Raw genomic sequence first — 10,580 nt, forward strand, 5'->3', positions numbered from 1 at the left:
AATGTTAACCAATGACACGGACGGTATTTGTGTTACCTTGAAATCTAGATTTTCCAATCAAAGTCCTCCCTGGGATGGAACAAATTCAGTTAATTGTTTTAGGCTATCCAATGTCCACCCATCAACAGCCTACAATGAAAGTATAAGCCTACTTAAACCTAAATTAAATCCATGCAGGGCCGGCTCCAAGCATAAGTGACATAAACTGTCGCTTAGAGCCCTTGTTTAATCAGTCACTGACAGTAACATAATTAGCCATGTCAGCTAACAGTGTTTTGATTGTTAAGTTAGTCTAGCCAGTTATCTAAATGTATAGTAATCATGGCAGAATATCAACCGGGCACGTAGGGCACGTGTCCAAAGTTAGTTACCTTATGGAGCAGTTCTCTCTCTGTGGGTCTAACCCCAAGAAGTTCTGGAAAACGGTTAAAGACCTGGAGAATAAATGTGGGTGTTACTGACAAGGAGCACATGGCTGAGCTCAGCTTGATCTCCCCATTTATAATCCAATTTCTATTTTGCCCTATTTATCAAAAGAGTTGGAAAAACGTGTCAATAATCAACTGACTGGCTTTCTTGATGTCTATAATATTCTCTCGGGTATGCAATCTGGTTTCCGCTCTGGCTATGGATGTGTCACTGCAACCTTAAAGGTCCTAAATTATGTCACCATTGCCCTTGATTCTAGGCAATGTTCTGCTGCTATTTTTAATGACTTGGCCAAAGCTTGTGATAGGGTAGACCATTCTGTTCTTGTGGGCCGGTATTTGTTTCTCTGAGGGGTCTTTGGCTTGGTTTGCTAACTACCTCTCTCAAAGAGTGCAGTGTATAAAGTCAAAACATCCTGCTGTCTCAGCAACTGCCTGTCACCAAGGGAGTACCCCCCCCACCCCCCCCCCCCCCCCCCGCCCCCAATTTACATCAACAACATAGCTCAAGCAGTAGGAAGTTCTCTCAACCATTTATATGCAGATGATACAGTCTTACACTCAGATGGCCCCTCCCCGGATTTTGTGTTAAACACTCCACAACAAAGCTTTCTTAGTGTCCAACAAACTTTCTCTGCCCTTAATTAACCTTGTTCTGAACACCTCCAAAACAAAGGTCATGTGGTTTGGTAAGAAGAATGCCCCTCTCCCCACCGGTGTGATTACTACCTCTGAGGGTTTGGAACTTGAGGTAGTCACCTCATACAAGTACTTGGAAGTATGGCTAGACGGTACACTCTCCGTCTCTCAGCACATATCAAAGCTTCAGGCTAAAGTTAAATCTAGACCTGGTTTCCTCTATCGTAATCGCTCCTCTTTCACCACAGCTGCCAAACTAACCCTGATTCAGATGACCATCCTACCCATGCTAGATTACGGAGACGTCATTTATAGATCGACAGGTAAGGGTGCTCTCGAGCAGCTAGATGTTCTTTACCATTCGACCATCAGATTTGCCACCAATGCTCCTTATAGGATACATCACTGCACTCTATACTCTTCTGTAAACTGGTCAGCCCTGTATACCCATCGCAAGACCCACTGGTTGATGCTTATTTATAAAAGCCTCTTACGCCTCACTCCCCCCTATCTGAGATACCTACTGCAGCTCTCATCCTCCACATACAACACCCGTTCTGCCACTCACATTCTGTTAAAGGTCCCCAAAGCAAACACATCCCTGGGTCGCTCCTCTTTTCAGTTCGCTGCAGCTAGCGACTGGAACGAGCTGCAAAAAACACTCAAGCTGTAACGATCGTCGTAATCCTCCTCCTCGGACGAGGAGGAGAGGCGAGAAGGATCAGACCAATATGCGGAGTGATTAGTGTCCATGATTATTTAATGAGTCGAAACTGAACACGAAACAAAAGAACACCATGAAACAATCGACAAACAGTCCCGTGTGGCACGAATGCAGACACGCGATACAACCACCCACAAAACACACGTGAAACCCCGGCTGCCTTAGTATGATTCTCAATCAGGGACAAACGATCTACAGCTGCCTCTGACTGAGAATCATACCAGGCCGAACACAAAAACCCCAACATAGAAAAACACACATAGACCAACCCACCCAACTCACGCCCTGACCAACTAAATAAATACAAGAAAAAAGGAAAACAGGTCAGGAACGTGACACAAGCTGGACAGTTTTATCTCCATCTCTTCATTCAAAGACTCAATGGACACTTACTGACAGTTGTGGCTGCTTCGCGTGATGTATTGTTGTCTCTACCTTCTTGCCTTTTGTGCTGTTGTCTGTGTCCAATAATGTTTGCATCATGTTTTGTGCTTCTACCATGGTATGCTGCTGCCATGTGTTGCTACCATGTTGTGGCATGTTGTGTTACTACCATGCTGTGTTTTAATGTGTTGCTGCCATGCTATGTTGTTGTCTTAGGTCTCTCTGTGTGTAGTGTTGTGGTGTCTCTCTTGTCCTGTTGTGGTGTCTTTCTTCGTCCTATGTTTAGATTTTATCTTACATTTTTAATCCCAACCCCGTCCCCGCATGAGGCCTTTTGCCTTCTGATAGACCATCATTGTAAATAAGAATTTGTTCTTAGCTGACTTGCCTAATTAAATAAAGAAAAAAAAAAAAAAAAAAAGAACACAACGCGGTGCCATTCTGTGAGTTTGTGGCCTACCACTTCACGGCTGAGCCGTTGTTGCTCCTAGACTTTTCCACTTCACAATAAAAGCACTTACAGTTGACTGTGGCACCTATAACAGGGCAGAAATTTGACAAACTGACTTGTTGGAAAGGTGGCATCCTATGACAGTGCCACGGTTAAAGTCACTGAGCTCTTCAGTAAGGCCATTCTACTGCCAATGTTTGTCTCTAGAGATTACATGGCTGTGTGCTCGATTTCACGAGTGTGGCTGAAATAGACGAACCCACTAATTTCAAGGGTTGTCCACATACTTTTGTATATACACTGCTCAAAAAAATAAAGGGAACACTTAAAACAACACAATTTAACTCCAAGTCAATCACACTTCTGTGAAATCAAACTGTCCACTTAGGAAGCAACACTGATTGACAATAAATGTCACATGCTGTTGTGCAAATGGAATAGACAAAAGGTGGAAATTATAGGCAATTAGCAAGACACCCCCAATAAAGGAGTGGTTCTGCAGGTGGTGACCACAGACCACTTCTCAGTTCCTATGCTTCCTGGCTGATGTTTTGGTCACTTTTGAATGCTGGCGGTGCTTTCACTCTAGTGGTAGCATGAGACGGAGTCTACAACCCACACAAGTGGCTCAGGTAGTGCACCTCATCCAGGATGGCACATCAATGCGAGCTGTGGCAAGAAGGTTTGCTGTGTCTGTCAGCGCAGTGTCCAGAGCATGGAGGCGCTACCAGGAGACAGGCCAGTACATCAGGAGACGTGGAGGAGGCCGTAGGAGGGCAACAACCCAGCAGCAGGACCGCTACCTCCGCCTCTGTGCAAGGAGGAGCACTGCCAGAGCCCTGCAAAATGACCTACAGCAGGCCACAAATGTGCATGTGTCAGCATATGGTCTCACAAAGGGTCTGAGGATCTCATCTCGGTACCTAATGACTGTCAGGCTACCTCTGGCGAGCACATGGAGGGCTGTGCGGCCCCACAAAGAAATGCCACCCCACACCATGACTGACCCACCGCCAAACCCGTTATGCTGGAGGATGTTGCAGGCAGCAGAACATTCTCCACGGCGTCTCCAGACTCTGTCACGTCTGTCACATGTGCTCATGTGCTCAGTGTGAACCTGCTTTCATCTGTGAAGAGCACAGGGTGCCAGTGGCGAATTTGCCAATCTTGGTGTTCTCTGGCAAATGCCAAACGTCCTGCATGGTGTTGGGCTGTAAGCACAACCCCCACCTGTGGACGTCGGGCCCTCATACCACCCTCATGGAGTCTGTTTCTGACCGTTTGAGCAGACACATGCACATTTGTGGCCTGCTGGAGGTCATTTTGCAGGGCTCTGGCAGTGCTCCTCCTTGCACAAAGGCGGAGGTAGCGGCCCTGCTGCTGGGTTGTTGCCCTCCTACGGCCTCCTCCACGTCTCCTGATGTACTGGCCTGTCTCCTGGTAGCGCCTCCATGCTCTGGACACTACGCTGACAGACACAGCAAACCTTCTTGCCACAGCTCGTATTGATGTGCCATCCTGGATGAGCTGCATTACCTGAGCCACTTGTGTGGGTTGTAGACTCCGTCTCATGCTACCACTAGAGTGAAAGCACCGCCAGCATTCAAAAGTGACCAAAACATCAGCCAGGAAGCATAGGAACTGAGAAGTGGTCTGTGGTCACCACCTGCAGAACCACTCCTTTATTGGGGGTTTCTTGCTAATTGCCTATAATTTCCACCTTTTGTCTATTCCATTTGCACAACAGCATGTGAAATTTATTGTCAATCAGTGTTGCTTCCTAAGTGGACAGTTTGATTTTACAGAAGTGTGATTGACTTGGAATTACATTGTGTTGTTTAAGTGTTCCCTTTATTTTTTTGAGCAGTGTATAATGTAAATCAAGTAAATGGTTTGACGATGGCCTAATAATTAGGCTAACAGAGACAATTTTATGGTAATTTTATTATCATGTTGGCATCATGTCAAAATCCGACTTATTGGGGTAAATCATTGGCCTCGTCAATATTAACTTTGGAGTGTGTAATTAACTGCTGTAAACGGCCTCATGTATGATTTAATGGAGCATGAAAATGGTGGGAAGCTGCTAAGTAGGCAGACTGCAGAGAGCATGACCTCCTACACTATATCAGCACCTAAATTGCATTCCGAGCTGCACTTGCTCCTCATTTAGGAAGTCATTTAACACCGAGCTTATACTTTCTGGAACCAACTTGACAATGATCTCTTCATGCAATGGTTTTGAGTTGCAGCTGAGATTCATTCCGTCTCCAGTTTTAACAAGACAAAATCATGCAGAAATTCCTCTATTCTGAATGAGTGAATATGAACAAGCAAATAAACAACCTTTACATTTTCAAATTAGTAAAAAACCAACACATGAGGGTGTGTTCATTAAGCACCAAACAAAAGAAAATGGACTGAAACAGCAAGGGACTACCTGGATCTTTCCAATAAGAAACATACATTTTAGTTTTCCATTGAAAAACCTTTTCCGTTACGGGCCTTATTGAACCCGACCCAGGTGCCATGAGAAACAAATGGTAATTTACCATCCCTTCTAAAACAAAGTGACAAGTACATTCATAATCACTGTCAAACAGGATATATAGATAACAATTCAATAAGTTTACAAAAGCTTCAAAATCAGTCACTAAAGTACAGTAGTTACTACATCCACAGTTCTATAACATTAATATTGACAGAGCATGTCATGTGGTGAACGCTTGAATGTACAGTTGAAGTACACAAACTTCAAACCGTTTGATGCTTGCCTTACCTAACAGACAACAAATGCTTGCACTCAAATCAAACTCAAATCAAATCAAATGTTATTGGTCACATTTATAGCAGATGTTATTGCGTGTGTAGAGAAATGCTCATTTGTACACCTTCGTGGACACAGATTTTGTAGATGACAGTTCACAACCTCTGATCAGAGGAGATGACACAGGAAGTGTAGTTAGCTGCTGCTACAGCTCATCTTCAAAGAGCAGGGGAATACAGGGCAAGATGCCAAGGAGAGTGACAGAGAAAGCTGAGAGAGAGAGAAAATGAGGGGGTTTAAAACTAACCAATGTGTGTGAGAGAGAGAGAGAGTAGACAGCGAGAAAGAGAGAGAGAGAGAGACGGGGAGTCTTCCCGCTGTGAGCACTTTAGATCTCATCCAGTTGCACAGTAAATCATAAACTGATATGGCAATTTTTTACTCGCAACCTGGCCCTTCGTTGACAGCTTTTATACGCTAGTAAAAAGGTTGACATGCCTCTCAAAAAACATCAGGAACAATGGCTCTCTGATAAAGTGGAACTAGTAGGTCGTTACTTTCCGAAGCAGGGAGGTGCCCAATTTCAGTGATGCTTTTAAAGCATCTGTCACTTTAAGGACACTTTATGCAATGTGCTCGGTGCTTTTCAGTGGATGTTAAAGGGCAATTCCGACAGTTTTCAATATCATATTCATTATCTCCAGCACCACAGAAGTGCATGTTCCATGACCAGAGTAGGCACATTTGCTATTTAATGCAACCATTTTTTTGTGACAAAACTATAGGTAGAGTTGAGAATGCGATGGAAACACATTGAACTTTCGGTTTTTATTTGGTATAGTACATGAAAACAAGCAACACTATTTGGCCATCAGTGTATACAACTTTGATGCCCTAGTAGGGAACATAAAAAAATGGTTTTGCTTTCTGGCATCACAGCAATATAGCTTCAGCTACATTGAAGTTACTCCCAAGCTGTAGTTCTTGACTCAAGGTGGTTTTCTCATCTTTAGAGAGCAGCTTATTACAAAGATAACCTCCTGGCTGTTCAGCCCACGATTCTCATCTCCCCAAGATGTCAAAATGAGTGTAGGCACTGTGCCTACCTTATTTCTTGTGCCGGCTCCTGTTCCACTGATCTGGCCTCTTTGGTTGGTTTAAGCTGTCATGGTGTCCGTCGAGTTCTTCCTCTGATAATTAGAACCTAACAGTTGGCATTGTCGGCAGGATTCACCACGATTTTCTATTAAAGTTTATTCTTCCCAAAGGATCGAACAGCAAGAGACATTCACACAAAAGACATTCACACAAGCACTGATATTTAACCCTTTCTCCTATGCTGAGTCTACTCCTACACATCTGAACAGCCAATGCATCTCTGTTGCTAGACAGAACCGTGTTCTTCCTCTGTTCATCTGACCTGACCTCTGCCCCAAAGTGCACACTCCTCCCCAACTCATGGCTGTCATGTTGACTCGTACCAGACAGTGTCTCTTCTCCTCCCATAGTATCCCTGATGGCTAACAATAACATGTTTTGACATAATGTACATTTTATAAATTACCCTCTCTCCCTCAGTTGAAAGGAATAAGTATATTTCATAAGTCAAGAAATCCGAACCAAGCACAGTATTCAATGTAATTTCTCTAAAACAGGCCACATGCTACATGTTATGAGGGGGAAAGGGACCAAATTATTAGGGTGAGGCACATGGACTACTAAGAGCTTACTACACAACATACACTTATTACTTTCATAGCTACAGTATACATATCTCCCTGGCATATTACATAATTTATGCAGCAACATACAAGACATTTGTGACTGACCGGCTCAAATCGGTCTTATGTAGCAACATTTGAAATTGTTTAACATTGGATTAAAGTAGAGATTCAGAGCTACAAAATGGTATATCACACACTGCATTTGAGGAACAATGGGAAAGTAATTCTGCTTTGAAAGTTGACAAACTTGTAAATTCACCTTTGAGGAAATGGCCTTAGAAGGTTTAATTACCTACTAAAGAGCTCTCCTTTGTTTACACCCATTCAGCACTGTTCACACCCTTTTAACCTCTCTTGGGTAGGGGGCAGTATTTTCACGTTTGGATGAAAAGCGTGCCCAGCGTAAACTGCCTCTTACTCAGTCCCAGATGCTAATATATGCATATTATTATTAGTAGTATTGGATAGAAAACACTCTGAAGTTTCTATAACTGTTTGAATCATGTCTGTGACTATAACAGAACTTATTTGGCAGGCAAAACCCCGAGGACAAGCCATTCAGATTTTTTTTTTTTTTTAGGTCACTCTCTTTTCAATGATTTTCATTGGTAATCCAGATTTCTAAGGGACTTTACTGCAGTTCCTATCGCTTCCACTGGATGTCAACAGTCTTTAGAAATTTGTTGAGGTTTTTCCTTTGAGAAATGAAGAAGTAGCCGTTCAGAATGAGGCTCCAGTGAAGTGTACTGTTTGTTAGAGGGGCGTGACCAGAAAGCATGCTACACATTGTTTTCCTCCGGTATTGAACACAGATCATCCCGTCTTCAATTTTATCGATTATTTACGTTAAAAACTGCCTAAAGTTGTATTACAAAAGTAGTTTGAAATGTTTGGACAAAGCTTACAGGTAACTTTTGAGATATTTTGTAGTCACGTTGTGCAAGTTGGAACCGGTGTTTTTCTGGATCAAACGCACCAAATAAATGGACATTTAGGATATATATCGACGGAATTAATCGAACAAAAGGACCATTTGTGATGTTTATGGGACATATTGGAATATTGGATATTCTGTCTCCTGCCATGATTTCGTCCCACGTCCAGGATGTCCTCCACTCCTGGCTTTCCTCCCAGGCCCAGGATCCCTGCTCCTCCTGGGCACGCTGCTTGGTCCGTGGGTGGTGGGATCTTCTGTAACGATCGTTGTCGGAACGATGGTCGGACCAAGATGCAGCGTGGGGTAGGTTAATCATGTTATATTAATGATAACCAGCACAAAACAAGAAAGAGTAACAAACGAAACGTACAGCTTTGTAGGGCTAAAGCTACAATACAAAATCAAGATCCCACACACAACAGGTGGCAAAAGGCTGCCTAAATATGATCCCCAAACAGAGACAACGATAGACAGCTGCCTCTGATTGGGAACCATATCAGGCCAACATAGAAAAGACAAAACTAGACTACCCACCCTAGTCACACTCTGACCTAACCAACATAGAGAATAAAAAGGCTCTCTAAGGTCAGGGCGTGACAGGAATCAATGCTATATATAGGCAGGCAATATGCTTAATAGGCAAACATAGATAACTAGTAATTATTGAATCACAAAGCATTACAGAAAATGCATACAGCATTCCTTACCTATCAGTGTTGGGGTTTGCACAGCGACAACTTGTACAGCCTCAGGTTTCCTCAAAATCAGTCTCCACCAGTATCTCCCTGAGAAATATGGAAAGTGAAAGGCGATACCTAGTCACTTGCACAACTGAATGCATTCAACCAAAATGATGCACTCAACCAATGTAATTTTAGATAATTTGGCAGTACGTCAAACCGCCCTCACAACCGCAGACCACGTGTGACCACGCCAGCCCCGAACCTCCACATTCGGCTTCTTCACCAGTGGGATTGTCTGAGTCCAGCCACCCGGACAGCTGATGAAACTGTGGGTTTGCACAACTGACGAATTTCTGCACACTGTCAGAAACCGTCTCAGGGAAGCTCATCTGCGAGCTCGACCTCCTCAGCAGGGTCTTGACCTGATTAAAGTTTGGCGTCTTAACCGACTTCACTGGGCAAATGCTCATCTTCGATGGCCAGTGGCACGCTGGAGAAGTGTGCTCTTCACGGATGAATCCTGGTTTCAACTGCACCGGGCAGATGGCTGACTGTGGGCAAGCAGTTTGTTGATGTGAATGTTGTGAACAGAGAGCTCCATGGTGGCAGTGGGGTTATTGTATGGGCAGGCATAAGCTATGGACAATGAACACAATTGCATTTTATCAATGGCAATTTGAATGCACAGCGATACCATGACGAGATCCTGAGGTCCATTGTCGTGCCATTCATCCGCTGCCATCACCTCATGTTTCAGCATGATAATGCACAGCCCTATGACGCAAGGATCTGTACACAATTTCTGGAAGCTGAAAATGTCCCAGTGGTTCCATGGCCTGCATACTAACCAGACATGTCACCCATTGAGCATGTTTGGTATCCTCTTGATCGACATGTATGACAGCATGTTCCAGTTCCCGCCAATATCCAGCAACTTTGCACAGGGACAACATTACACAGGCCACAATCAACAGCCTGATCAACTCTGTGTGAAGGAGATGTGTCGCGCTGCATGAAGCAAATGATGGTCACACCAGATACTGACTTGTTTCTGACCCACGCCCCTTCCTTTTTTTAAAGGTATCTGTGACCAACAGATGCATACATGTATTTCCAGTCATGTGAAATCCATACATTAGGGCCTCATGAATGTGTTCCAATTGACTGATTTCCTTCATATGAACTGTAAGTCAGTAAAATCTTTGAAATTGCAGACCAAGTAAATGCTTCAGAGTTCAAGTAACAGACACATCTCGACATCAACTGGTCATAGGAGACTGAGTGAATCAGGCCTTCGTGGTAAGATTGCTGCAAAGAAACCACTACTAGTAGGACGGCATGTTAGAGTGTTGAGACAGAAACTGAAAGGTTGCTGGATCGAATCCCGAGCAGACAAGGTAAAAATCTGTTGTTCTTCCCCCAAGTTAACCCACTGTTCCTCAGGTGCTGTGGATGTTGATCATGGCAGCCCCTTGCACCTCTCTGATTCAGAGGCGTTGGGTTACATGCAGAAGACACATTTCAGTTGAATGTGTTCAACTGTACAACTGACTAGGTATCCCCCTTTCACCAATCATATTATTGGTTAGAATGATGGTTCTATACTGAATGTATGTGCTAGTCATTGCTAAACAATATGAGTAGTGTAGGTAGGGAATGAAGTGAACCTATAGGAGGGAGAGTTCTCCACGAGGCGGGTTGGGCATGAACTCACGGCATGCTGTTCAATACTGAGCCATGCTGACTGACAAATGGCGTAGAAGTGATGCTGAGACTCTTTGAAATGTATCTCAAACAAACCAATGATTGCAAATTGTTAAAAGTAGTCCTTGTGCATAGAGTT

The sequence above is a fragment of the Salvelinus fontinalis genome, chromosome 16 (assembly GCF_029448725.1).
Source record: "Salvelinus fontinalis isolate EN_2023a chromosome 16, ASM2944872v1, whole genome shotgun sequence".
Classification (NCBI taxonomy): domain Eukaryota; kingdom Metazoa; phylum Chordata; class Actinopteri; order Salmoniformes; family Salmonidae; genus Salvelinus; species Salvelinus fontinalis.